General features: G+C 47.4%; 1 long non-coding RNA gene across 1 annotated transcript; it reads right to left on the bottom strand.

The window, feature by feature from the left end:
• Positions 1–143: 143 nt before the first annotated feature.
• On the bottom strand, positions 144–25,697 carry LOC310890109. The gene is made up of 3 exons (XR_014577023.1): positions 25,562–25,697; positions 8,224–8,420; positions 144–3,086 (listed from the first exon to the last, which is right to left on the bottom strand). It is a non-coding gene; the product is annotated as an uncharacterized lncRNA (long non-coding RNA).
• Between the last annotated feature and the right edge of the window lie 212 nt (positions 25,698–25,909).

Raw genomic sequence — 25,909 nt, 5'->3', positions numbered from 1 at the left:
TTTACATTCAAATGAAATAAAAAGAGAGGTGGAGGGCTTTGCCACAGATGCTGGAAGAGATGAATAGTTAAAAAGATAAAGACCTTCAAAGACCGTATGTTGCCCAAAGCAAGCTTTAATGAATTTTGTTGTGGTTCAGTGAACCTGGTTTTCTTTTAATGGTTCATTTGGCAAGTCGTTGCTGCAGCTATTTCTAATAATAATGTCACAATAATCTTTTAACTGAGTACAGTTTTGTGACCGTACAGGACTGCTCTGAAAGGGATTTCTGGACTTGGTAGGACAAGAGAACACATGCAGTGAGTTCCTTCAGCTTCTTCCTCTGTGATAGGCATCACATGGAAGAACAAGCTGACAGCACCCATGCTGAGGTGCAGCACAAGGAATTCTCTTCCACTCAGATGAGGATTATTTTGAAATGATAACAGCAGCTGAAAGCAGAACATTGCCAGCAGACAGGGAGTGTTTACTTCTTCTTTTGGTGTGACTTCAGTCTTAAAATCTTTTGGTGTTATTGATTGCAATCAATATGTCCACATGTTTTTGGCCAGCATGCTAATTTTTTGGTAGAATTATTTTCCTAGTCCTCTGTTCCAAATGATACTTTGACTCCATACTTATGCTGATTCAAGTAGCTTCATAATAAAAAAAAAAAAACACAACAGTATTTAAGAAGTGATTACATGTAGTTAAGCCTAAATATATGTTGGTTTTCATCATAAAGCATGAGTTCAGTGCCAGCAGTATAACCCAAATGTAGGCAAATATATATATATAAATATACAAATATATATATATATATAAACCCATGCAATTTAAATAATTTGTTAGGCAGCTTCATAACCATACCAGTTTCAGTCATCCTGCTGTAGCTCTATAAAGGCTCTCAAGCACAGGATAAGCACTGTGATTTTTCAGCTGTAACTGTGAGTGGACAACACATTTTGCAGCAGGTTTGAGTACACCTAATGCATGAAGGTGAAATCTGTAGTACAGGGATAGGGGGAGGAATGGGAACAGAGGCTTCTGCTAGCAGATCAAAGCCCAGACCCACACATAATGGCCCACCATGCACTAAACTGGGGCAAATAATCCTATCAAAGTCAACAAAAGCACGCAATCTGAAAAACCAAGCTCTGGGCAAACATCTGGAGTAGGCTTCAGATCAGCGGCAGATGCAAACGTTGCTTTGACCTTGGTAGTTAATCCCAGTGATTTCAACGGGACTGTTCACATACAAAAAAAAGAACTTCATGAACTTCCAGACTGGGACTAAAACCCCATTAATTCTGTCTCCTTAGAAGCAAGTGATCCTTGCAGGGCTGCTATTTATTAAGTAGCACTTATATTTAGCTCTCAGGTGCCTTGTATTCTGGTTGATTCTGCATGCTGTACCTGTTTGCAGAATCAGACCCCAGGGATACGAGAACCCAAGACCAGTATCTATCTCAAAAGAGAGGCTGCACTCCACCACGCACAGCTGCAGGCAGCAGTGGTCCTGATGGGTTCAGCTGGTCTCATTGCTTCCAGCAAGCCCCCTTCTGGTGGGATTTATACAGAATGTGTGTTCCAGAGGCTTGCATTAGCAGACTTGTGTGAAATTTGTGAGTGAACACATTTGTCCTCAATCATCCCATCACTGATTAAAAGTAAGTCCATAAGGTCAAACCAACACCTCCCACCTTGGTAGATGCTGAGTTCTTTGCCAGGCAGAGGAGCTGCTTGGTTATTTCACCTGGACAGAAATACACAAAGCAACACAAACAGTTCTGGTTTCCATTGTTATGCTGACTGGTGGCACCTGTTAGGTGTTAAGCACCAACCCAAAAGGTTAAACCATTAAAGCACTATGCTTTGCCTCACACAGGCTGCACGTGGCCACAGCCTGCAGATTTTATTAATTGCGGCCAGGAGGGTTCTGCCTCTGTAAAGAGCCAAGGGTCTAGTGATTAAGGTGTCGGCTCCAAAAGGAAACCCTCCTCAAATAATTGCAGTTCACTAGGCCTCGATCCAAAGCACCGTGCAGGTAATGACTTCGGGGATGTCTGCCAGCACCCTTGTACTTGGGGCATATATAATCATAACGGTGAGGTAAACCAAATTTTTGTGAGAGAGTGAAAGGCAGCATGTGGCCCTGTACAGCCTGATGCAGAAAACAGGTGGAAGGAAATATGTGCCTGTTTCCCTGCATGTGGGCCGAGAGGAGAGGAGCTGGTCAGAAAGCTGGCTGGGCTCACAGAGACAACACAGGTGGTGCCTGTGCCCCTCCTGGGGGCCCCAGCACACTCAGGGCTTTAAAAAGGTGTTAAAAAAAAAAAAAAAGGTATACCTTGCTAAGTCTTGCCAGAACAGTTTGGGCCGTGGCTGTGATGGGACTGCTCACATTAGTTTCACTCCTGAACCAGCTGTCGCAGCAGGGACGCTGCCCCAAGACCAGCCTGTGCATCTTCTCAGACCCTTCTGTTTTCCTCAGAAACTTCCGATTTTCCTTACAACAGACAGCTAACCTGACAAACAGTGAAAAGAGCAAATTTAATCTGCTGCAGATAGTTGTTCCTCACTGATTTTAAGTAATAACCACCCCAGGTGGTTATTTCTGCCAGGGACATTTCTGTTAGTCCCTGCTCTCTCCAGATACTCTGCACCCAGCCAGAATTCTCCTTAATATCTTTCTTGTCTTTCTTCCTGGGCATGGAATATGCTGGAGAAGGTGGGCAGAGGGACAGAATATGCTGGAGAAGGTGGGCAGAGGGACAATCCTGGTCTGAGGTGTGGGACAGGAGAGAGGATGAGGCCTTAGAGGCCTCAGAGGTCTTAAAAGACCTTAGAGCTCTTTTCCAACCTGAATGTTTCTGTGACTGTATCCAGCAGAGAACAGCAAATCACCTTCCTCAGGATGAAGCAGCTCTGTCCAAGCCAAACCAGCGAGGGTTCCTCTTCCACCCTCTTGGTACCCATCACAAGGGGCTGTGCAGGGACAGCAGCCCCCCACAGGGGATGGATCTGTCTCTTCCCCTGCAGAGTGCCTTTCTGTTTGAATGGTCCATTAATTCTTCCTTCCAGCGGCGAAAAAAGTGAAAAGACAGCTGCACAGGAAATGTTGGTTTGGGATAAAAAGAAAGGTTTCACAACAAATGTTAGCAGAGTTGAGAATTCAGAAACAACTGTTTTGTTACTTTTCCGGATACGATAGGGTATATTAATATGTATTAGCACGAAGTCCACGTACAAATATTTAACTTAGTGTGCTTCATAAAGTGGTTGTATATTAGATCACTAATTTTTCATTTGAATGAATAATAACCATAATTTTCAATATTCTCAAAATAGTAAAAAGTTCAGAAAACTGCAATTTCTTAGCAGGGATTTCAGTAGACTTAGTTTCCTGACTGTGCTGTCTGCACAAGATCCACCCACAGCTAATTTATGAGTAAGTGAGTTGAATGTTTTGTCATTTTTTTCTTTAGATAAACTGAAATTAGGAAGTCTTTATCCAACAGGAAGAAAGACACATAACTACATCTCAACACGACTTTGATCATAGTGCAGTCTGTCATTGGCCAGCATACCTCTCACAGGCACATTAATGCGTTAATGTTGACAATAAATACTACGTAGTTTGTTCTAGGGAAAGACTACCCAATACATATGTGAGGAATGCACACTCCCAGTTTGGCAAGCAATTTTAGAAATAGCCTAGTAGGATTCTTTTGTTACTGCTTAATGGGCATATGTTCTGTTATTACTGCTTTAGAGTTAAATGGTAGCTCACCTATGCTGTTTTTTTTATTTTTTTATTTTTTATTTTTTTTGCTACTGAAGGCAGACAATGAAAGTGTAAGTGATGCTTTAGAAACCTTTCTAAAACTTCAGTGCTGAATTAAATGGACAATGTCAAGTGCTAAATAAAAGTGAGCTACAATTAATGTTAGGGGAGAGTAAGCTATGCCTGCAGCCTGCAAATAATTTACATTTCCACAGTCACATTTTCCACTAAAATAAATGCTTCTTTCCCTACTGGTGGTATGTGAAAGGCCCAAATGAACAAACAATAAGACTGGTGATATGCATATGAATGTAGAAAGCTGCCAGCATTAAATCAGGCACGTCTCTACCTCTCTGCTAGGGGACAAAGTGCACCAGCAGAGACTTGTGAAACCACCTGCCCCCAACAAAATGAGGCTACCCCCAGCAGCTGAAGGTTGGCTCCATTTGCTGACATGATCAGACCAGCACACACACAGTCACCCCTTTGAAAAGAACTAAAAAAATGAAAAAGTTCCTTCCTTTGCTGCATTTATACTAAGTTTAAGCATATGTTGCCACAAATTTAAATCAAAATTTCAAGCTGAATTTGGGGTTTTGGTATTATTAGTATTTGGTATTATTCTCCTCCCACATGAATTGCTGTGGCATTAAGTTGATTTTGCCAACAAAGACAGGATGAATGCCTCATAATATACACCATGCAAAATTTAGGTATCTAGCCTAAATTAGTCAGGTTTCTCACCATACCCTGGGCCATCTAATTTTTACTGGATGATTGTGTGTCCTGTTATTCACTCAAATGTCAGTATCAGATGGCTTATGGAAGACAGATCAATGAATTATAGTCTTCTTCTCTAACTTCTTGAAAGCACTTTCAAAGTGTGTATCAGTCATGACTCTTAACTGCATTGATGCCTGTACTCTCATTGAGGCAAGGACATCTCTCATCCAAGGACATACAAGGGGATTCTGCTATGCCAGAACAACGCTAACTCCAAAATCTATTGGTGATTTCAGCTTAAGCAGTGGAAGCAGCGGAGGGGAGGAGGAGGGGAATATGTTTTAACCCGTATGGGAGATCATCTCTACTTTTACTCTCAGAAAACTGCCCAGCGTTGTATATACAAAAGCTGTAACGCAAGAGGGTTGTATTGTGACAGACAAAGGCCAGAGATTTCTCTATACACATGCTCAATGCAGAGGTTTTTATGTCTTCTGAGGCAACAGTTCTGCCAAAAAAAAAAAAAAGATCTGAATTAAAGTATTTTTCAAGAGGATCATAGGGCAGAGAGATGCCACTGACTGAGACGGAGCAACCACACTGACAGAAATAGAAGGTGGGGATCTCCTGAGCACCTCATCTGTTTGCTGCTCTTCATCGTAATCTATTCATTGATGAAAATAACCTTAAACGATGGCATTTATTAAACTGAATGTGTGAAGAGGATGAAAGCGACACAGAAGTTAACCTGTGCATAGTGTGAGAGTACAGACATTTTTCCTGTTCGTGACTAATAGCTCTCTGAAAAAGGTCAATCATGATAAATTGGACAGGAGTTCACCTCCTCATTCTGTGTGGATAAGGAAAATAAAATGTAATTTCCAGGAAGAACCTAGACAAGTTTTCCCTCTATTTTGGAGAGATTAAGATTAAGAAGATTAAGAAAGAAAGCATATGTAAGTGTCTCTCCATATCTGTGAAGACCTACATGGATACAGACTGCCTCCACTCTGCATGTGCCAAACTTCCATATACTGCCAACTTTCCTAAATTTCTTGCAGTATATAACCTTGCAAATTTTTCTTTTTTTTTTTTCTTTTTTTTTTCCTGGTAATCTGAAAACTGCTACATGGTTTTCCTTACAGTCCACATCAAAAATCATAACATGCTCTTTCCATGTCCAACTGTTTCCTGGATTGCCTTTAGTTTTTGAGAACACTTAACACATGGAATAAAATCAGCAATTTAGATCTCCAGTTTGCCTTCTTGACTTGCCTCACCCTGAGTTATATATCAGTCTATGTACTTTTTATCCTTCTATTGCGCTTGAAAAAAAGACAACCATCAAGAAAGCCACCTAAATGCTGCAAAATGATAGATGAGCTTCATTGTTCAAATACAAACTCTTCAATTACTTTGTAATGAGAACAAAGGTAACAGAGAATCAAAAGGGTATTTTTTAGCACTAAGCAAACCTAACATACTCCAACACGCTTAAGTACCTACACAGGCGTATATTATAAAATAACCAACACTGAAGAACAAATAAAGCCAAAAGCAACATGTGGCATTGTGCAGCAAACTAAGCATGCTGAAAAGCAAAAGTCTCCCTCTGAATTTTTCTATAAATTCATGCAGCGATATTCTGGCTTTAGAGTTATGGCAATGATGAATTAGCAAGATATAAACAGTCACAGACAAAAAGAAACTGGTCTACCGCTGCACTCTTCACCTATCAATGAACCTGCAGTGCTGGCAGGGAAGGAAAATACCTATTTTATAGATGGCAATCTCAGTCAGAGCTAGGATTAGCTTCAGAGGGGTCATCTAAAGCAACAGAAAACACTCATCATACCCTTCATGCCAGACATTTCCAATGTCTTAGCACACTCCCACATCTAAATCCATTTCAGAAAAATCCGGTCAAGAACAGCAGAAGGCATCTGGTCTTAACAGGACCACGCTGAACTCCTGCCCCAGCCCACTGCATGTTGCAACGCAGCTGACACTGTGCACCACCAGACGTTTGTTCCCAGGTTCATGGGGATGCTTCCATTTTAGATGCTTCAAAAGGAAATAAAAATTAAATAACTTCACTTCTCTCTGGGCCACAAATGCAGCATGTGTGCCATATAAATGTCTGTTCTTGCTCTGGTAGTGAGATGGAGCTGGTTAGAAAAGAGACTCTGATTCTCGGTATGCACAGCACAAAGCCTGTGCCACACATAGAGTGGGATGGTGACCCAACATGCCTTTACTCTTACTGATACAGACACAGCTGTCACAGCTTCTTGACCTCTCTTCCACCCAAGCCAAGCCACTGCCTTATCCCTGAGCATCAGCTCCTGCTCTCACAGGCCATAAAATGGAACCTGGTGATCTATGAGCAAGACTTTCTGAAGGCCATCCTACCTGGGGTGCGAGCAAGAATCACCTACATCTCGTGTTAATCATTAACACCACCTGCCTCTAAGGGAGTTTCCTGCCCAGGGTCTGGACTGACAGTGCAAACATTGGAACTTGCTTGAAAGGGTAGCTTCACTGGAACTTGATGAAAGGGTAAGGAACTTGTTTTCCTTACCCTTTCATCAGGGTCTGCTGATAGTACAGCAGAACGGTGAGTCGAGCACAATCAGATGTCCTTGGCTTCATCGCCCTGCCCCACACCTCTTCTTCCCAACACCGACTGTGGATCCCTCCACTCCCACATCCTCCTGTGCAGCCCAGGCAGGAGGCGTGCCAAGTTCAGATCTTCCTGTGTGAGGACAGGGCTCACATAAGAAGGAAATATCAGGAGTGCTTATCTGGGGTGAGCTGCATTTGCCACTCACCATTCACAGGGGACAGCTGGCATGTGAATTGTGTATCTCTAAATAAAACTTGTGAGGACATAGCGGTGAGGAGATGGGCAAATGCCATGTGAGCTCGGCTTTTCTGCTCTGTTTTTTCACCCAGAGCAGATTGACACTGTGGCAAATTCTGAGTTTGTTTGCCTCTGAAAACTGGGCAGCATCCCCTAATACCCTCATGCGTTGGAGAGGGAATGAGTAGATTGGTGTTTACGTAGCCGGCAGAACCACATCTTTGCCTAAGAAAAGATGCAGCGCGCTCCAGTCATGCCACAAAGATGTTAATTAACATCAGTTACAACACCTGTGTAAGCAGCTAATTAAATTGGCCCAGGTTGTGCCATCCAGTACACCTGATGGGCTTAATCTGATGTCTTGCCCTGGCCCTTGGGTTATCACTGGGCAGAGAGGCTGTAAGTGACAGAGAAGGCATTTTCCCAGAGGAGCTTCTGTTTCCCGGAGCTCAGGCATTGCTGATTATTTTCCCTGTGTTGCCCATTCCAGTCTTTCCAATCTTCTTACCCCCTAGAGGGCCTGTGTAGCTTTTTAGTAACTTTAATTCAAAGCATGAAATCAGCAATAGTCTGATTACGGACCAGCTCTGAGGACAACACGTGGGCTTATAATAGCACAGTATCAAGCCACAGACGTGGCGGTGCCCCTGCAAATGAGGGAGCTGATTTATCTAAGAGGCCAGATTTTGTTTCCTTATTGCTGCAAAGCCTCAAAATGCGTTACGTGGGGAGGCCATGAGGAGTTTCAGTAATGTGATTGGAATTGCATGTATTTTTACAGAAATTACAGAACTTAATTAACTGTCTTTTCAAAGAAAAGTGAGCCAGCAGGTACACACCCCTCAAGTAACAGAAAGCAGCCAACACATACCACATCTCCAGATTGCCATTTTGCTAGTCAGGTCACAGCTGATGAGATGCACCTTGCAGCGTGGGTCACATCCTGAGCTGAGAAGGAAGGTGAGTTTGCTCACTGAGGTAAAGGTGCTTTCCAGGCAGAGGGCATCATCGGTACACCTCCCATCTCTGTTCCTGGCACTCCACCAGGAGCGCCCACACAGTCCCAACCTGCGGGAGAAATTAGATTTATTATTATTATTTTTTTAATTCTCTTTGGTTTCCCTTAAGCCTGAAGCACTGGACTCAAACCACCATCTCATTCTGAAGTGAGCTGCAGGCAGCTGTCAGATGGCAACGCTGCGCTCTAGCACGTGAGTGCAAACTGAGTCAGACTTGGAAAGTAAAGGCTTAGCTTCTGTACCTGCTCCTTTAAGTCAGACAAGAAATTTAAAAAAAAAAAAAAAAAGGAATAAAGGAGTAAGAATAAGGAAAAATAATAAAATTAAATGCTTTTTAAAGTAGAATGATTCTCCAAATTTTAAAATTATTCTTCTCTAAGCACAACCACACACGTTCTGTCTCCTGGACATGAAAGAACATCTAGGATCTAAACCAGCACCATGATGAAAAAGACAAGATGTGTATGGCATGCAGTCCCTCTCAGGAAGGACTGAATGCTTGCAAAATCACACGCTGGCCTTGAGGAGTCCTCTGGGTAACAGCTGGAGGGGAAGTCACAAACAAATACCCTTCAGCATGATAGTATCTGCAGAATATAATCTCTGTTCATGGAGTAGTATTCCCTGACACAGGCTCCCCCCTGCAAGCTCTTCAGGCTCTCCAAGACCCACAGCCTTCGACCAGCAAGCTGCTCACCCTCTGGTCATGCCTCGCACTACCACAGGGATGCACAGGCATCGATTCTGCAGCCTGCTGCCTCAAACAGGCTTCTGCTCAGCACCTGCCCTTTGGCTGGCTGAGGGCAAAGCAGCAAGAGAAACTGGAAAGGTCAAGTGGAAAATGCTGAGCAGAAAGAGCCACGCAGCAGGCACCCAGTAAAGCAGGCAACGAGCTCTCAAGTCCTGGAAACCCTGGGTAGAAAGTGTCAGAAACAGAGGTTGTTAAGCAAAGTGAGAAACCGAGACTGTTATTTCCAAGCTGCTCCACCGGGCAATATTGCCTGTGCTTTGCTTTTCGTGGTGCTCTGCTGAAGACAGAAGGCAGTTTTGAAACTGCAGCACAGCAGGGGTTGTATAAAGGAGGTACAAGTTGCACTGAGAGCAGCATTTGTACACAAAAACAGGCAGGTGAGGAGGAAAAAGCAGGAGCAACCATACTGATAAGGGGAAAGCATTAAATCACATGCTTTTAAAGACAGGCGAGGACAGCAGTGAAAACCTCCCACGCCTGCTAATAGGTAGAACCAGGTGTGCAGAACTTCTCACCTTCCAAATACTCCATGAAAATTGTCCTTGCAGGTCCCTCAGCTTCCATCTGAGGAATGAAAGCAGTGATGACCCCATCCTCCTCACAGCAGGACGCTAGCAGGACAGCCCTTGCAATGCCCTTTAGAAGGCATTTCCAAGCTCACAGGGCACCACTGTGCCATCCCGAGCAGCCTCTGCATGACTGCAATGTGCCCTGAGCGCAGAGGGGAAGAGGTTTGGGATAGGATCCACACAGCAGGCGTGAACAGTGCCGAGACACCTGTGCTTTCCATGGTGGGATGGAGGCAGAAAAAGCATCCCAGCTCCTGGGCTGCGGAAACCGGAGTAAGATGCTGAAGCACGAGCGGAGCCTTGCACTGAAGAGCTCAGCTGGACATTTGCATGGAAATACCAAGGGTACAGTGATTTTACTGGAAGCTATAGCCAGACTCATCCTAAAATTCCCCCAATGTACACAGAGCTGGGGCCCATGTGCTTGCCCCCAGACACCTATGGACACCCCCAGCCAGTTCAGCTGGGCTCAAACACCTCCTCAGCATTCCTGTCAAAGGGTGCTTCACCATCTCCCCTAGAAAAAGCCAGCACATGCAGCTCCTGCTCCCTACTACAAGCCAGCACAGGTTTTAACCCCATCCCATGCTCTGCAGGGATGGGCCTCACCTTTTTTTTTTTTTTTTTTCCTATTAAATAAATTACGCTTTATATGTCTAAGCAGCCAATATCAAACATTCTGATTGTGGGAGCCTGCATGCTCCACAGCAGAGGCAACTTCTGAGTCAGGCTGATGCTGCAGTGCATGAACTGCATCGATCACATATTTTCCAGTTATACAAGCAACTTGTATTGGAGAATATAATAAATGTTCAAATCTGTTTTTATGCCTTATGCCTGCTTCAGGATTTGGATGCCCAAGTGGAAAACAGCTGCAAAATATTAGTTTTTCAGTCACACCAGTGCAATCCACGCAGTTTGAGTTTTAGATATTTGGGAGGCTAAGAAGGCCTTCCAACATGAAAATTGGGAACTTTGAAAAGTTCCAAAGTGCAATTTTTTATTTAATTCCAAATTTTAATTTTAGAATTCCTGTAGTTTGGAAAGCTTGGTGTCCAGATGGATCCCTCGGATTCAAACCTTTTCTGTTTTCAGGCAAAATAGATTCTTTTTGACGTCACCAGCAATGCAGCTTACAAACAACTTTAAAGCCCTCTGGAAGTGCTGGACCTTCAGTGCCTGCAATGGGCATGTGGTTAGATTCATTGCCAGTGCAATAGCAAGTAATGATTATAAAGGTTTAAAGTCAGATTGCCAGACAAAACATACAACAAACACTGCCCCCCCCCAAATTTATATGATAAAGTGATACATAAAAGGATATCACTACCATTGAGCAGAAAAGCAACCGCATGGAATAAATGCAGTAAGTATTTGCTTATCCAGCCATTAAATATGGAAAAAATAACCCAGATTGAGGGTGATGAAAAATGGAGCTTTTTTTTTTTTTATGATTCAATCTGTTATTGGAGTCTTGCTTAAACAAACCATGTGAGCAAGAGAAACTTGCAATGCGCTGGGAGGGGAGCACGTGCGCACTCTTGTCATACCACAGCAAATCCGTGGTGTCACGAGGCAGGTGGTCTCACTCCTCGCAGCGCTTATGAAAGCAGGCGAAAACTAGATGGGGATGGGGGGGAAAGGGAATTCAAAATACAGAGCAAAACCCTATAATCCACCTTATATAGTCTGTCATTCTCATTTCCACATGCACAACTGAAAATGCAAGTTTCCCATACCTTCTTTACACACTTCATGGTTACACATTTTCAGTGTGGCCCCAGTCTGGCCGGACACAGGCTGGAGCACGAGTGAGTGATGCCCGCAGCACCGGCTGTGCAAATCCTGCACAGAGAGCCAGGGGCCAGGCTTCCACAGCTCGGTCTGAGGCGGCTGTCATTCAGAGAGGGTAAAAATAGGAAGCGGCATGCTCTGAGGAAGGCATCAGCCTTCTGTAGTGCTGCAGGTTAGCCGTAGTCTGTCAAAGCCACGTGGATCTGGGTCACGCAGGCACGAAGGAGGAAGGAGAAGGGGGCAGGCAGAGGGAGGAAAGCAAGGAGACTGGGAGGAAAAGGAAAGGAAGTGGAGCAGGGGACCCGCATCTCCGCGGGACCGCTGTAAGCACGGACGTAAGGAATTATTTCAGTAGCGGTGCCCTCTCGGGCATGCAGAACACCATGTGCAGTGCGAGCACACAGTGCCACTGTGCCCATCCCCGGGGACCCATGGCACCATTGGGACCTTGTGCCGCCTCCTCCGCTCCTCCAGGAGCAGAGCGAGGAGGAATGAGGTACAAGGGCTTTGCCACAGAGGGCTGCGGGCCCTCAGATGTGCTGGCGACAGCTGCTCATCCACGTAGGGCAGCTGCATGCAGCCAGCGTGTGTGTGTGTGTGCGCGCTAAGGATGCCTGAATTAATTGGACCTTGGGGGCAGAGTGTAATTATGTGAGCTGGAATTTGTCCAGCCTGAAACAGACAGCTTGTTCTTGGGAGAAAATTGCTGTGGCAACTTCCATAAGGAAATCCGCTGTCCACAGGCACCAAGAATGCTGGGTTGACATTTCCTATTATAAACTATCCAATGCTGCAAAGAAACAAGCTAAAGCCACTTTTCAAAGACATGAAAATTTCAGGGGGTTAATCTCATGTGTCTGACCAGAGGAAGATGCAAATCAATATACACTGACTGACTTTAGCAGAGGGACGGAGCTGCTTATACTGACCAATAAATATGGTGCTTCCAGACAAGTTTATGTTTTTTAGTTTTCGTTACAGCATGAGATGGTTATTTAAAATAAATAAGCATTAATTTTTCTTTCATTGCTTTGGCTACCCTGAAGGCAGCTGTCACATTGCAGATGCTCAGAAGTCTGTTAAGAAGTGACCTAGAGCTAATGTCAGACCATGGGCTCGTGAGCAGGCCCACATCTCAATCATGCTGCAAATTTCACAACAGACGTGGTTGGTTTCTTATGTAAATCAAGTCAGTTAAAGAAATACTAAGCTTGTTGGTGAAGTTAAGCCACTATCAGACTGAAAAGTCTAAGTCATTATTAGACTGTGAAAGATGAGAATTGTACATAAATGTAACTAGAACAAGGCAGTGAGGAGAAGCAAGCCCAGTCGATCCTGCTTTTGGGACTGCCCAGAGATATACACCCAAACTCAGTCCTGAGACCTTCTTTTCAGTAGCAGGCTCTTTGGGTCTCTTTACCCTGGACCAAATGCTGTGTGAGCGGTGCTGGAGTCACCAGCGCTGGGGTCTCACCAACAAACCCCATTGCAAAGCATAATGTAGGGCATTTCCTCACTGGGGGAGGCTCCGCTGTTAGGTACAGCAGGCCGTCCTCCAGGACACGGCGTCCCACATCTCCGACGAATAAGACATTGTTATTATTAGAAAGCTACAACCTACCTCTGCAAGCTTCCACCGGGCCTTTCTGCATTCAATCTGTGAAACTAAAACCCTGGTATTACTCATACTGGTCTTTTGTGAGATGCTTTTCACGAGCACAGAGCAGGACCTGACAACTGCAAGTTGAATAACAACAATGTGAAATTTGCAAATAAAATGCTACAAAAATTATTTGCTTATTCACAGACGTCCACATTGAAAATAAATAAATAAATAAAGGGGGAGGGCGATACAATCTCCCAGGATATCTTGATCTCACAGGAGCGCTCAGCTTGAACCACTGAGCTGCAGTTTTGTTTGGCCGGTGGGAGCTGGGTGTGCCATTCATCACTTCAGCTCTCGGATGTACATTTAAGAATTTGATCCAGTTAATGTGTGCTTAAGCTTTGATCCAGTAAACATCTCCCTGGGACATATGGATTGACAAAGCTGATGACACTGTCCCCAAATTGGCTCTGCGGTGACAGTGGGCAGCTGTTACACAACTCCATGCCGAAAGCTGATCTCGTTTCATCAGCAGTCAGCCAGGGAATCGCCTGCCCTCCAAGCACTTCAGCAAAAAGAAACAGGGATTCCAGCCAAAGGAAATGAGAAGGTGATAGGCACAAAAAGAGAAATCGGCTCAAATTCCGGGGAGGGTGATGGATGGAGGCTGAACACAGGCACAGCCCTTCCCACCTGACAGCTTTTTTTTAAGGGGCTAAGTGCGTTCTTCCCAAAGCTCTCTGAACAAGAAGTGAAGTGTTCAGAGGCGTTTCAGGAATGCTAGGACAAACTCAGTGCTGGCATGAAGGGGGAAACGGCTACCACCAGCTAAACATGTGCTCTGCTGGCGCAGTCGTACTGCTGAATTCAGTTCCTTTTCCCTAACTGCACTGGAGACATATTCCAGAGTTATAAATATTGGGCAAGGAAATCACCTCCATGTCCCTTCCTGTAAAAAGTCTGCTAGGAAAAAATAAAAAGGAGCGGAAGTTCAAAGCAGGGTCCTGCAGCAGCAGTGGCTGCACGGACTAGAAATGTACAGACTATCACAGAGGTAACCTTAGCCCACCTCTGCCTGGTACGAGCCGTCTTCCAGACGTAGGGCTAAATATATTACAATGAGAGAAAGGGCCACAGCACGCTCCTCTGACACAACTGGCACCGTGTGTGAGAGCAGGCATCATCCAAAGGGGAAGAATAACGTGTGCCAGCCCCTGTCCTCTGCAAGCAGTGACCCTGCAACAAACCATGGGACAACACAGCAGCTGGTGGCCTCCCTGGGGCAGAAGGGGGAGAAATTCAGGATAGGGTTTTACAGCAGGAGCCCGTAACACAGATAGAGAAATATGGCCACAGTCTCCAGCACAAGCCCCAGGGCTCCATGCTCTGTTTGCAGTGAGACTGGCAGGAGACAGCTCTCCCTGGGACAGTATCACCCACGCAGCCAGTGCAATGCAGCTGCCAGGGACCTGGAGGTACCCAGCAGTCAGAGTTGCAGGTCTAGTGAGGGTCTGAAAACATCCAAAGCTGCAAAGTTGGTCAGTCAATGCATCTGCTGCGGTGGAGCAAACCTCTGCAGAGAAATACGTAGTGCAGTGGGTTGTGGTCACTCGGAGTTTAAACCCAGCTCACCCTTGAGGTCTTGCCTAGACTCATGCTCCCATAACGATTTTCTGATTTGGAAAACGAGCAGCTGAGGAGTTGGCAGCTTCAAAGGCCAGATGGGTTGCTGGCACTGCAGCTTGCCCAGGCAACCCGTCTACTAACGTCCTGAGGCACACAGGGCACGTCAGCCTGCATCCTGGGGGTACTGCAGGCAGTATCCTTAGAAACCACCCAAAATTCCTGGAAACCACCATTTAAAGTTGAAAATAAATAAATAAATAAATAAATAAAAGGCAAATGGTTGAAAATCCCAACTCCCATGTGAGTGTCCCAGGAGACAAATCTGCATTCACCTGGGGCAGGAGCTCGCCAGGGAAGGGTTGGCGCAGCACAGAGAAGAGGCCAGAAGAGGACAATGGTGCAAATTGTACCGACGTAGCACTGACATAAAGCTTCTTCTTGGAAAAAATGCCTTGAAGACCCAGCTTAGTAGGCTCCCCAGAGGCGTTTGGCTGTGAGCACGGGGACAGCTCCTTGTCACCCAGCTTCTGCACTAGCATTTGCTGCAGCACCTCACCGCATCCGGCCTGCATGTCCTCTCATCTGCCCTGGCTTTGGCTGAGCGACCTGGTGCTCCCAGACACCTCCAGACCCAGGGAATTGGGCCTGAAGACTGCAGAGACATCCCAAAAGGATGAGTGAGGGCTGGGGAGAAGCTTTCACAACGCCCAGCCTGCAGCAGGGGGCAAGGCCTGCAGTGCGTTTGGCTTGGCGGAGCCTCTGCTGTGTGGCTGTGTTGCCATGAGACAGGGAAATACTCCTGTCAGGGAAACGTTCCCCTCAGGGAAATGTCCCCAGCAGGGAAATGTTCCTATCAGGGAAATATTCCAGGCAGGGAAATGTTCCGCTCAGGGAAATATTCCTGTCAGGGAAATGTTCCCGTCTCTGCCGGTGCACAATGGCTGGGGGGGAGCAAAGCAAAGAATACGCACAATTAGGTGCTGAGAAATGCCAGTCAGCAATCCTGCCAATGTTTTCACTTCCCGTGAGTTAATCTGCATGAGAATTGAGTTGAGGAAGAAGAGGGTGAAAATGTTCCCTGTCATCAACAAACAAAGGTGATCTGGCCACCTCTGGGCAGGTGGCTCTGAGCAGAGGACTCGCAGCGATGCATCCCTTACTTGAGCAATTTCTCCAGCAAAACTGTTCGGTATGCACACCCACAGGGGTAGCACGAGGTTTGATTCCTCAGTCTCCATCATGATGCTGGAATGGGGCACTCCATCACCCCAGGTGATGCTGATGGACACTGTGCATATAAGGTGGGCCAGCCATTAGTCCGTCCCCAAGAAGCGGCACTTACAAGGGGTCACCTTCAGCTTCCAAAGCCTCTGGACTTGTGCTAAGGTAATGTCTGAGAACAAGTGACATGACACACAAAATTAGAAGGAAGCAAGTGTTTTGCCTTGATAAAATTAGAGCACACTTCAGCAAAATTGCCTGGGCTTTTGGTGGCTGGGAACTGGAAATGTCCGATCAGGTTCCTGCTATTTGTCCCATAAATTAATCTAATGTGTCGCCTGTGAAATAAACCATTAAAGAAGCCTTTGTTAGTTTGTACCAGAGTAACTGGTTATCTAAAATAGACACCACAGCGAGGTTCTTAATTAGTCCGTTGTCAGCTGGGACTGGAAATGCCCATGGCAGCACGAAGCTAATTAATTACTCATCCCGCCACACTGCAGCTTCCCATCAGGGCAGGAGGTACTGCTCAGCACACGCTGGTGGCTGGCTGCTCCTTTTTGGGGACCACGAGAGCAGCAAATGAGGGTCGAGGACTAGCCTCCGCTCACTCTCTGCAATGGAGGGGGTGGTGGGGTTGGTGCCAAGCCCAGGACGAGCATGTCCTGCAGCTGGAGGCAGCCTGCAGAACAGAAAGCAGGAATAAGTCTCAGGAAGCAGGTATCCTGGAAACTCAAAGTACAAGGATGCACGCACCTGGGGTGAGGGTATCGCTGTGGCACCCGTGGCATGGTGGTCAGGGCAGGGCAGCATGACGGACCCTCTTCTGGCAGCTTGCTCACCCAAAGGTCCTGGGCACAGATCTCCAGCAGCTGTCCTGCTGCTGCTGAGCTCCTGGGGAGCACAGGTGCCCAGACAGAGGGGCTCAAGATGCCTCCAGAGCCCACGGGGAAGAGAAAAGACCCTGTAATTAAGCTGCTGTTACAGCAGTTTCTCTGCCACCACGTAAGTGACAGACCACAGCTTTGGCAGCAGCGAGTGACAGGATTTTGTGCTCGGGCATTTCGTAGCAAGCAGCATCCCGCGCGGTGGTCCCGTCAGCCCCTGCTCGGAGGCTCGGCGCACCCATCAGACACAGCCCTCGCTCCCGGGGCGGGCTGGAGACCTGCCTGTGCTCCACTCCTCCTCTGCAACATATGTGGCTGTTTGCACAGCATCCTTCCCCGTGTCTTGAGAGAGACGGGTCTGTTCTGCAGAAAGGGAGTGAATTAGCAGCGTATTTACACCCACGCTTGCAATCAGCAGCCATTTGATATCCTCTCATATTAGCATCCAAGGTTTTTACCAGCTCCGAGTGCTGCAATCACTCCAACCGCACCACAGCGTAAACTTTAACATTACCCCCTGTGCTGAATGCTCTGAAATAAAAAAATATGGTAGATTACACTGAAAGGTGTGTAACAAAGTCCTCCCCCACTGCCATCCTTCTTCCTCTGTGATTACACATCTCCTCGTCTAGTAAATATACCATCTATTTTATTTCTCAAGCATTTGCATGGCTGCACTCCCAGTACCATGTACAAATATCCTGCCTCTAAATCCTGCTCCCTGACACCGAGCAGTGCCATCGGGGGCTCACTGCGACCATCATTTCTCCATCTGCAAGGTCTTGGTTAATGGGTACTGTGGGTGAATCTTTAGGAAAAGGCAGTGTGTCCTTTGGGAGGAGATATTGAAGTCTGTGGAGCCGTCCCCGTAACCACACCATCAGTATGGCACTAAGGTCCCTCAGGAAGATGGTTGGGCACTGCTGAAGCAATGATGGCTCTTGTGGGCAGTGCCCATTCCAGTCAGTTTGGTCTTCAGACAAACCATGGCATGCAAGTCCCACAGTAAGGTTCAGGCATTTTCCTTTGGATAACAGAACTTCTCCTGATGTTATTCCACTCCATCAGAGACCTTACAGCTCCTACCCTCTCCTACCACTTTGTTGCTTTACCCATGGAGGAAGACGCTGCATCTAATGACCACTCCCTCCCCTCCTTCTCCCTAAAACTCCTTACAAACCCAAACAGCATTTGCTCTGCGGGCATTTTCCAGCAGGTGGCAGTGCAGGAGGGAAGCCCAGACATTGTCTGTCCCTGGCCTCGGTGTCCGGTGCCCCCTGACAGGGGAAGTGCAGAGCACATGCCCCGTCAGCCCGAGGCCTGTGGTGGTGACGATGGTGACGGCAGCAGGGGGGGTCACCACTGGAGGAAGGCCTGCTGAGACACCTGGCCAGAGGGACGGCGAGGGGTGGCCAGGCGAGGTGGCAGCTATCCCCTGGGGAGCTGGGAGCAACCGTGGTGGCAGATTGTCCCAGAGGAGGGGATGGGGGAGGTTTTGACGAGGATCAGACAGGCTGCCTGCTGGAAACACAGATCTCACGTTGTTCGGGGACACAGCTGCCCTGCTCCTTGTGTCGCATCCCGCTCCTCCCCATACACAGAGCTCCTGGTGCGCCGCGCTGAATTCACCCCCTTCAAAGAGATCTGCTTGCACCCCCAATCTCTGGGAAAGCATGCCTTGCCCTCCTCCTCCATCCGCTGCCCCTGCAGTGCTTACCCTCACTCTCACCCATTCTTCTGCCATTGCAGAATCAGAGGATGGCTGAGGCTGGAAGGCACCGCTGGAGGTCATCATTTCCAGCACCCCTGCTCAGGAGGACACCCAGAGCAGGCTGCCCAGAACCACGTCCAGGTGAGTTCTGAGCATCTTTAAAGGAGGGGGAGACTCCACAACCCCACAACACCACAACCCCTCTGGGCAACCCGTGCCAGTGCTTCACCACACTTCCTGATGTTCAGAGGAACCTCTGGTGTCCCGGTTTGTGCCCATTGCCTCTTGTCCTGGCACTGGGCATCACTGAAACAAGCCTATTTCCATCTTTTTTGCAGCCTCCCTTTGGAGGACACAGCACTGCCCCCTGGGGCACTCTGCTCATTACCAGCCTCCAACCAGACTTCACACCACTGACCACTGACCTCTGGGCCTGGATGTTCAGCCAGTTTTTGATCCACCTCACTGTCTGCTCCTCCAGCCCATACTTCAAACACTTCTCTATGAAGAGGTTGGTGGGGATAGTGTCAAAGGCTTGATGGAGTCCAGGAAGACAATATCCACTGCCTTCTCCTCATCCATCAGGCTGGTTGTTTCATCATAGACACTTATAGAGCTGGCCAAGCATGACTTCCCCTCAGTGAGTCCATGCTGACTTAGTTTAGTGAGTGACATTGGTGGTAGGGTGATGGTAGATGATCTTGGAGGTCTTTTCCAACCTTAGTGATTCTATGATTCTTCTTGTTTTCCTTGTGCCTGGAAATGTTTTCCAGGGTTACCTGGCAAAGTTCCAGTGAGGCGCAAAGTAGTCAGAGGGGACGCAACAGGACTGTTATGACAAAGATTTCAACTGTTCATACCTACAGTATGTGGTGATTAAAAAAAAATAAAATAAATACGTTGTTTAAATGAGCTATTGAATAGGCCATTGAGCATGCCCACCCTCTTTTTCATTGGCTTCAAGTTTAGTTGCCTTGGCAAGTTCCGGACTTCCAGAGCCTGCAAATAACATGAAGTACTAGTACTCTTTTGATTCAGCTCCCTTAGTTTGTTACCAATTTTCCCAGAAGAGACAGGAAGAGTACCAGCAAGCCTCCCAGGGAGCACTTGTCATTTCGAGTGCCCTAATATGTGGTCAGTTCTACATGATTATGCTCAAAACTGTTTTAAAGGTTTTTCAGCACATCTGAAATCATTATCTTCTTTTGTAGAGTTAGGTCAAAACAACCTGACATGAGCTATTTTCCCTCCCGCTCCACAGATGTGACTCCAATTAGAGACCCCTTTTAAGAAGCACAGCCTCAGTTTGCTGTGTTCTTTGGGATAAAGCAAGACACCTATTATTCGCCATTGTTCATAACACGCAGTGCTTGTCAGTGACTCCGCTGAGATTATTGCGTCTTTTGTCTGAGCAGTTTTAGACATAAGGCATAAAGTGTGTTTAACCAGAAATATATTAAGGGGAAAAAGCACACCAGGCAGAGTGATACAGCTAAACATAATTCCCATTGAATTACATGGGCAGGGTTTTTTGCTCCTATGGAGAAAATTTACTGCCTGGTGCTGTGACTCACACAACAGCCCATACCTCTTCCAGAGCAACCCTGGTGAAGTTCCCGAGGTCACCTCAAGACTGATGCATGACTCATTATCAAGATTTCTGAGCCCTGCTCCTGGCGTGCTGGCTCAGTAGCAAAGCACGAGCCCTTCAGGCATCTGCTACTTCCTTTTTGCCACTTGTTTCTTGAGAGGACCAGCTGAGCCCTACCACATCTGACCGACAGCCAACTGGCCAGCAAGCAGCAATCAAGCAGAAATGATTGCCTGCAAACACCATGACACGAGGGTATTACTGAACAGCCCAAAAATCTTTCCACAGGTGAACTCCTTGTAACTGAGGACATGAGGAGACAGAGAACCACCGGTGGCTTTGAAGGAGGGCAGGAGGGATGGGAGAGCTGTGAGGTCCTGCTAGACAGACCCCCAGAGTGACATAAATAAGAGTATTTTGGTATGTGGCACCAGGTTACCCACAAACTCTTTCAAACAAAGACAAACAAAATAATAAAAAAACAGCTGTAAGTTGAAGAGCATAAGGATTTTAGCACACTTTTGCACAGCACAGAGAAATTAGTGAGTGCTTTCTTCTGCCAACATGGCTGAGAAAAGATAATGTTAAAGAGCACTTAGAGATGGACTTGGCGTTCATCATCCACCTCCAGCACTGGCTACTTGATGTAGATAACAGGCTGGAAGGACTTGGTGAAGCAGCTCTCGAGCAGGTTTGAAGAGCCAGTGACCTCAGCAGAATGACACCAGCATGCTCAAGCTAATGGAGAGGCTCAAGTGTATGCACAATGGCATCAGTGTAAGAGCTTGAAACTTGAGCATCCCTGCCCACACAGAACTTGTCAGCAAAGCAAATCCTGTGTTTCATATCCAAATTACTGCTAGGACGTACATGATCCCACACTCAGAAGTGGTATCAAGTTGTGTCAAGTTTTAGCATCACCACCGAGGTTAGAAGGTGGCAGGTCTCATTTTACCTGCGGTGTTACCAAGGGCTCCTGAACTCTCATTATGGGATGGTCTGGACATTATAGATAGGCCAGCTGTCAGCTGTAATGTATTAACTTGAAACTACATCTCCCAGGTCTGTTTCCCTTTAGGATGCTAAAAAAATATACACTACACACACTTTGCTCATCAGATGGTTTTTGGTTTCACACAAGGTTCCCGACAGAAGTGGACAATCAGGTCTGCAACAGAGAAGGTTCAGAGCAGGCTCAAGAAAGGAGTGCCAAGAAAATTTGTGTGTGTCACTCAGCCAGTGGCCTTTTAATGGCATCCTTCCTGGTCCATTCTGTTCTGATTTGTACCAAAAAACCTACATAAATACTCACATGATGTAGCACACCTAACTTGTTTGTCTAGACAGCTGTTTCGATTGTTCCATGGAAATTAAGAAATAATCTGCCATTGATCCAAAACATAAATTCAGGCTGAAGCAGTAACCATCCAGAGTGGGCTATTCTTGGTATTTTTTCATCAATGCAACTAGCCAGCAAAGCAGGTTTGAGGATTTCTGCATTCCTGAGGAGGCAAGTGCTGAAAGCACCGGAGATAAAAAAAGAAGTTGGGGTCACCCCTGCCTGAGGGGTCCGACCCTTTGGAAAAATGAGTTACTCCTGTATAGATGCATGCAGCTCACAGCACTGCATGGGATAAGAGCTGCTGAAGACTCTCAGACCTTTAACGTGTTAAAGCTCCTAGCTTCCCAGCATATGCCCAACTTCATTTTATTCATTTGGGATTATTGCAATTTACGTGTTTTACATGTGATGGATCTGGTTGATGAAAAAGGGGGTTGTGCACTTCTGGGTACCCGCTACATTTAATGGCTGAAGCAACAGTAGTTAGAGCACTTCAAACTAGCTCTTGAATTTTAAACCCTCACTTCCAGTTTGCAGCTAGCTGAGGCAGGTGACACTGCTGTAGTAGCTTTTAACTTGGGTAATGCTCGGATATTTTACTAACACTGGCTGTTTCTCTGAACTGCGAACAGTGAGAGAATGATGCACACTACCTGATTAGCAGTTACACCAACATGTTATGTGGCACAGGAAAAGGGTTTTGTATCTAAATGAGCATATGAGGAAATGCATGTCGAACAAGCTGAAATTACTGTCCCAGTCTGGGACATAACAGCTCACCATTTAATACCGCTGTTTACCTATGATGTGCAAATGTGGTTACCCACGTCCAGCCTTTGAATCCTGCCGCCCTGGTAGGGGATGTGTGGTCACCAAACCTCCAGATTTCTCCAAAACTCTCTTCCAGACAGATTAACCTAATTTGAGTCATCCTAAAAAAATACTGGAAAACCACAGAGTAAAGAAAGAACACTAATGTCCCTGAAGTCTGCTTCAGGTTTGCTTTGAATGAACAAATTTTTTGGTAATAGCACTAAGAGAAGGTTAATCACCACTTTGTCTATTCAATTAATCTGAAATAACACTTTGAATTTTCAGTCACGGTGTTAGTTAATCCAAAACGTTTGTGCAAGAAACCACATGGGAGACTCCACAGGAGTCAGATTTTTTTTTTTCTCTAGCTGTGACCAGGAAAGAAAACTCAACTGTTTTCATCGCTGCTCCCCTGTGTAAGTGGATACTTGATGACCTCTTGATTTCTGGCTTGGAGAGACAATTTTCACAATTGTAGCACATTTCCCTGGAACAGGGTGATTGGTTTCCCATCTCCATCTTTCCCCAGAAAGCATAAAATCTCTGTGATTTTAGTCTTGGGAACTGTTCGGGACAAATTGGAGGCGTTTAGTTCCACCTTTGTCCCGACAGCTCCTGTAAGCATCTTCCTGTGTGCTAACATCCTCCTGCTCCAGAGTAGATGTTCTCTCTTCCATCTCAGTAACCCTGTCGCTTACATTTGAAGAGCCATTTTTATTCCTGTTAGATCTTTTGACATGTACTGCCGTTCTTACAGTGTATTTTCCCCTCCACTGATGCCACTAATGACATTTACATTTCTGTGTCATCTACTCAGGCGGTTTTCCCTTCCCTGACGGACCCTGATGAACACACTGGCAGCTAATTGCTATTCCCAAAGAGCATAGTGTATTTTTTCTGCACATCACCAATTTTCCACCCAAAAAGAAGTCGGAGAACTATTCAGACATGTGGGGGGAGGGGAGGAAAGGTTGGGGTGCAGGGAGCAGTGAGTTTCAAGGCGTTTGCTACCGGCATAACCCTGCGTGGCCTTCGCAGCTCTTCATCTCCGTGGGACAGACTGGCTGGAGGTTAATCTTTTCCCTTCATCCGGGGCTTAACAGAGGGGCAGAAAAGGCATTATTCACTCTAATGTGAGGACATGAGAGCTGTGTATCCAAATAACAGCAGATGGAAACAAGCAGCAAATTCTCACTCCAGAAAATATGAGCCAAGAAGCCACAGCCGTTGCTCGCTCTGCGAAATCCTGCTTGGCGACTGGAGTCAACTTGTGCTGAAATCCGGCTGGGAGGCTTCAGGCTGAAGCCTTTTACATCAAGCACTTTTATGGTGCTTCTAGGAGACCACGTTACTCCTGTCCGAGCCCATCCAGGCACAGCACAGAGGCTGAACCAGTTTGGTTTTTTTTTTTTTTTTTTTTTTTTCTGGACGGCTTCCCAGAGAACTTGTTCAAAGGATGGAAGTTTGTTATGGATCATTATTATCAATTTTCATCTCAAACCCAGGCTGTTACCACCAATTCAAGCTCCCTTCCCCAGGAAGCCTACTTCCCGCTCCCTCACACTTGTGCTTCCTTCAAGTTAAGGCACCAACGGCACCAGCACTTGACACCCTGCTTACCAGGGAAGAGGCCAGCGAGGCAGAAGCTGTGACCTTTGCAGAGAGGACATCCTCGGGCTTGCTGCCTGTGAGGCAACGTGGAAATCCACGGCGTGGGAGTGCTTTGTGCATGGTGTGCGGTGGGGAGAGTGCATGAAGATGAGGATCTGTGGTGGTGTTTTTAATGGATTCTCTGAGCTTTGTGCATTCCTACTTTCAACAGTAAGCCGAGGAGAAGGAATCACGTTAATGGGGTAACTCGCAGAAGTTACCCCATTTTTCTTTGCAGCGTGGTTCAGAATGCCCTCGTACTCCCTCAGAGGCTTTCTGGTAGCACTCCTTCCCATCTCCCAGTACCTCTGCTCCAGATGAAAGCATTTACTCCTTTATATCACAATTAATCACAGAATCACAGAATCGTCTAGGTTGGAAGAGACCTCCACGATCACCGAGTCCAACCTCTGACCTAACACTAACAAGACCTACACTAAACCATATCACTAAGTTCAACATCTAAACGTCTCTTAAAGACCTCCAGGGATGGTGACTCAACCACCTCCCTGTGCAGCCCATTCCAATGCCTAACAACCCTTTCAGTAAAGAAGTTCTTCCTAATATCCAACCTAAACCCCCCCTGGCACAACTTTAGCCCATTCCCCCTCGTCCTGTCACCAGGCACGTGGGAGAACAGACCAACCCCCACCTCTTTACAGCCTCCTTTAAGGTACCTGTAGAGAGCGATGAGGTCGCCCCTGAGCCTCCTCTTCTCGAGGCTAAACAACCCCAGCTCCCTCAGCCGCTCCTCGTAAGACTTGTTCTCCAGACCCCTCACCAGCTTCGTTGCCCTTCTCTGGACTCTCTCGAGCACCTCCATGTCCTTCTTGTAGCGAGGGGCCCAAAACTGAACACAGTACTCGAGGTGCGGCCTCACCAGAGCCGAGTACAGGGGCACAATCACTTCCCTAGACCTGCTGGCCACACTGCTTCTTATACAGGCCAGGATGCTGTTGGCCTTCTTGGCCACCTGAGCACACTGCTGGCTCATGTTCAGCCGACTATCAACCAATACTCCCAGGTCCTTCTCTGCCAGGCAGCTTTCCTTTTAAGTGTCGAACCAACCTGCCAGAAAATGCTGCCTCCCTCCTCTCCACATCCCCACAGGTTTCGGGTCCTCCCCTGAATTCATTCACACGGCGGGGCTTGTTTTGGGCCCCCACCTCCCGCGTGCACCAAAACCCACAGACACCGAACACGGCCACCAACACGGACGTACAGTGGGACTTCAGCACCACGGGACCCCCAAGGCACACCCCAAAAGCTGGGCTGGGGTCCAGGAGGGGTGACAAAGGGGGTGGCCTTGGTCCTTGGGGTGGGAGCTCAACATCTCCTAGGGCGCTGCCCTCTGCCTGCGCGCACCCCGGTGACATCTGGGGCAAATCCCAACCCACAAAGCTGTGGATAGGGGGCCTTGGGGGGGGAAGGGAACTCAGACCCGGCTTTTGGTGCCCGTCGTGTGGGCGGGGGGGGAGGTCTGAGGAACCCCCCAGCTGCTGTGTCCACCGGGACACCCCCAACACACCCCAAACCAACCTTCCTAAAGGCCCCCCGCGCCCCACTTCCCACCGACCCCGACCCCCGGCGGCAGCCCCCCGCGCCCGTGGGGGCGGTGCGCGTACTCACGGCGGGCGGGCGAGGAGGAGGAGGAGGAGGAGGAGGAAGAAGAAGAAGGGCAGGCACCCCTCCCGGCGCCCACCCCTCGCCTTTCGGCAGGCTCCGAGCCCCCTCCCGCGGCTCGGGCTCGCACGGCCGAGCCCACCTGTGCCCGCCGTCACGCGTGGGAGGGCGCCGGGCTTTGGAGAGGGGGGGACGGGGGGGGCGCTCCCTCCTTAGCCCGGCGGCCGGCGCAGCGCGGCGCAGAGCGGCTCGGGGAGGCAGGAGGAGGAAGGCAGGAGGCAGGAGGAGGGAGGCAGGAGGAGGAAGGCAGGAGGAGGGAGGCAGGAGGCTCCCGGCCCCCGTGCCGCCGAGGAG

Source organism: Anser anser, assembly GCF_964211835.1.
Source record: "Anser anser genome assembly, chromosome: Z".
NCBI lineage: Eukaryota > Metazoa > Chordata > Aves > Anseriformes > Anatidae > Anser > Anser anser.
Note: the sequence above shows the minus strand (reverse complement) of the source record. Positions and strands in the feature narration are given on the sequence as shown.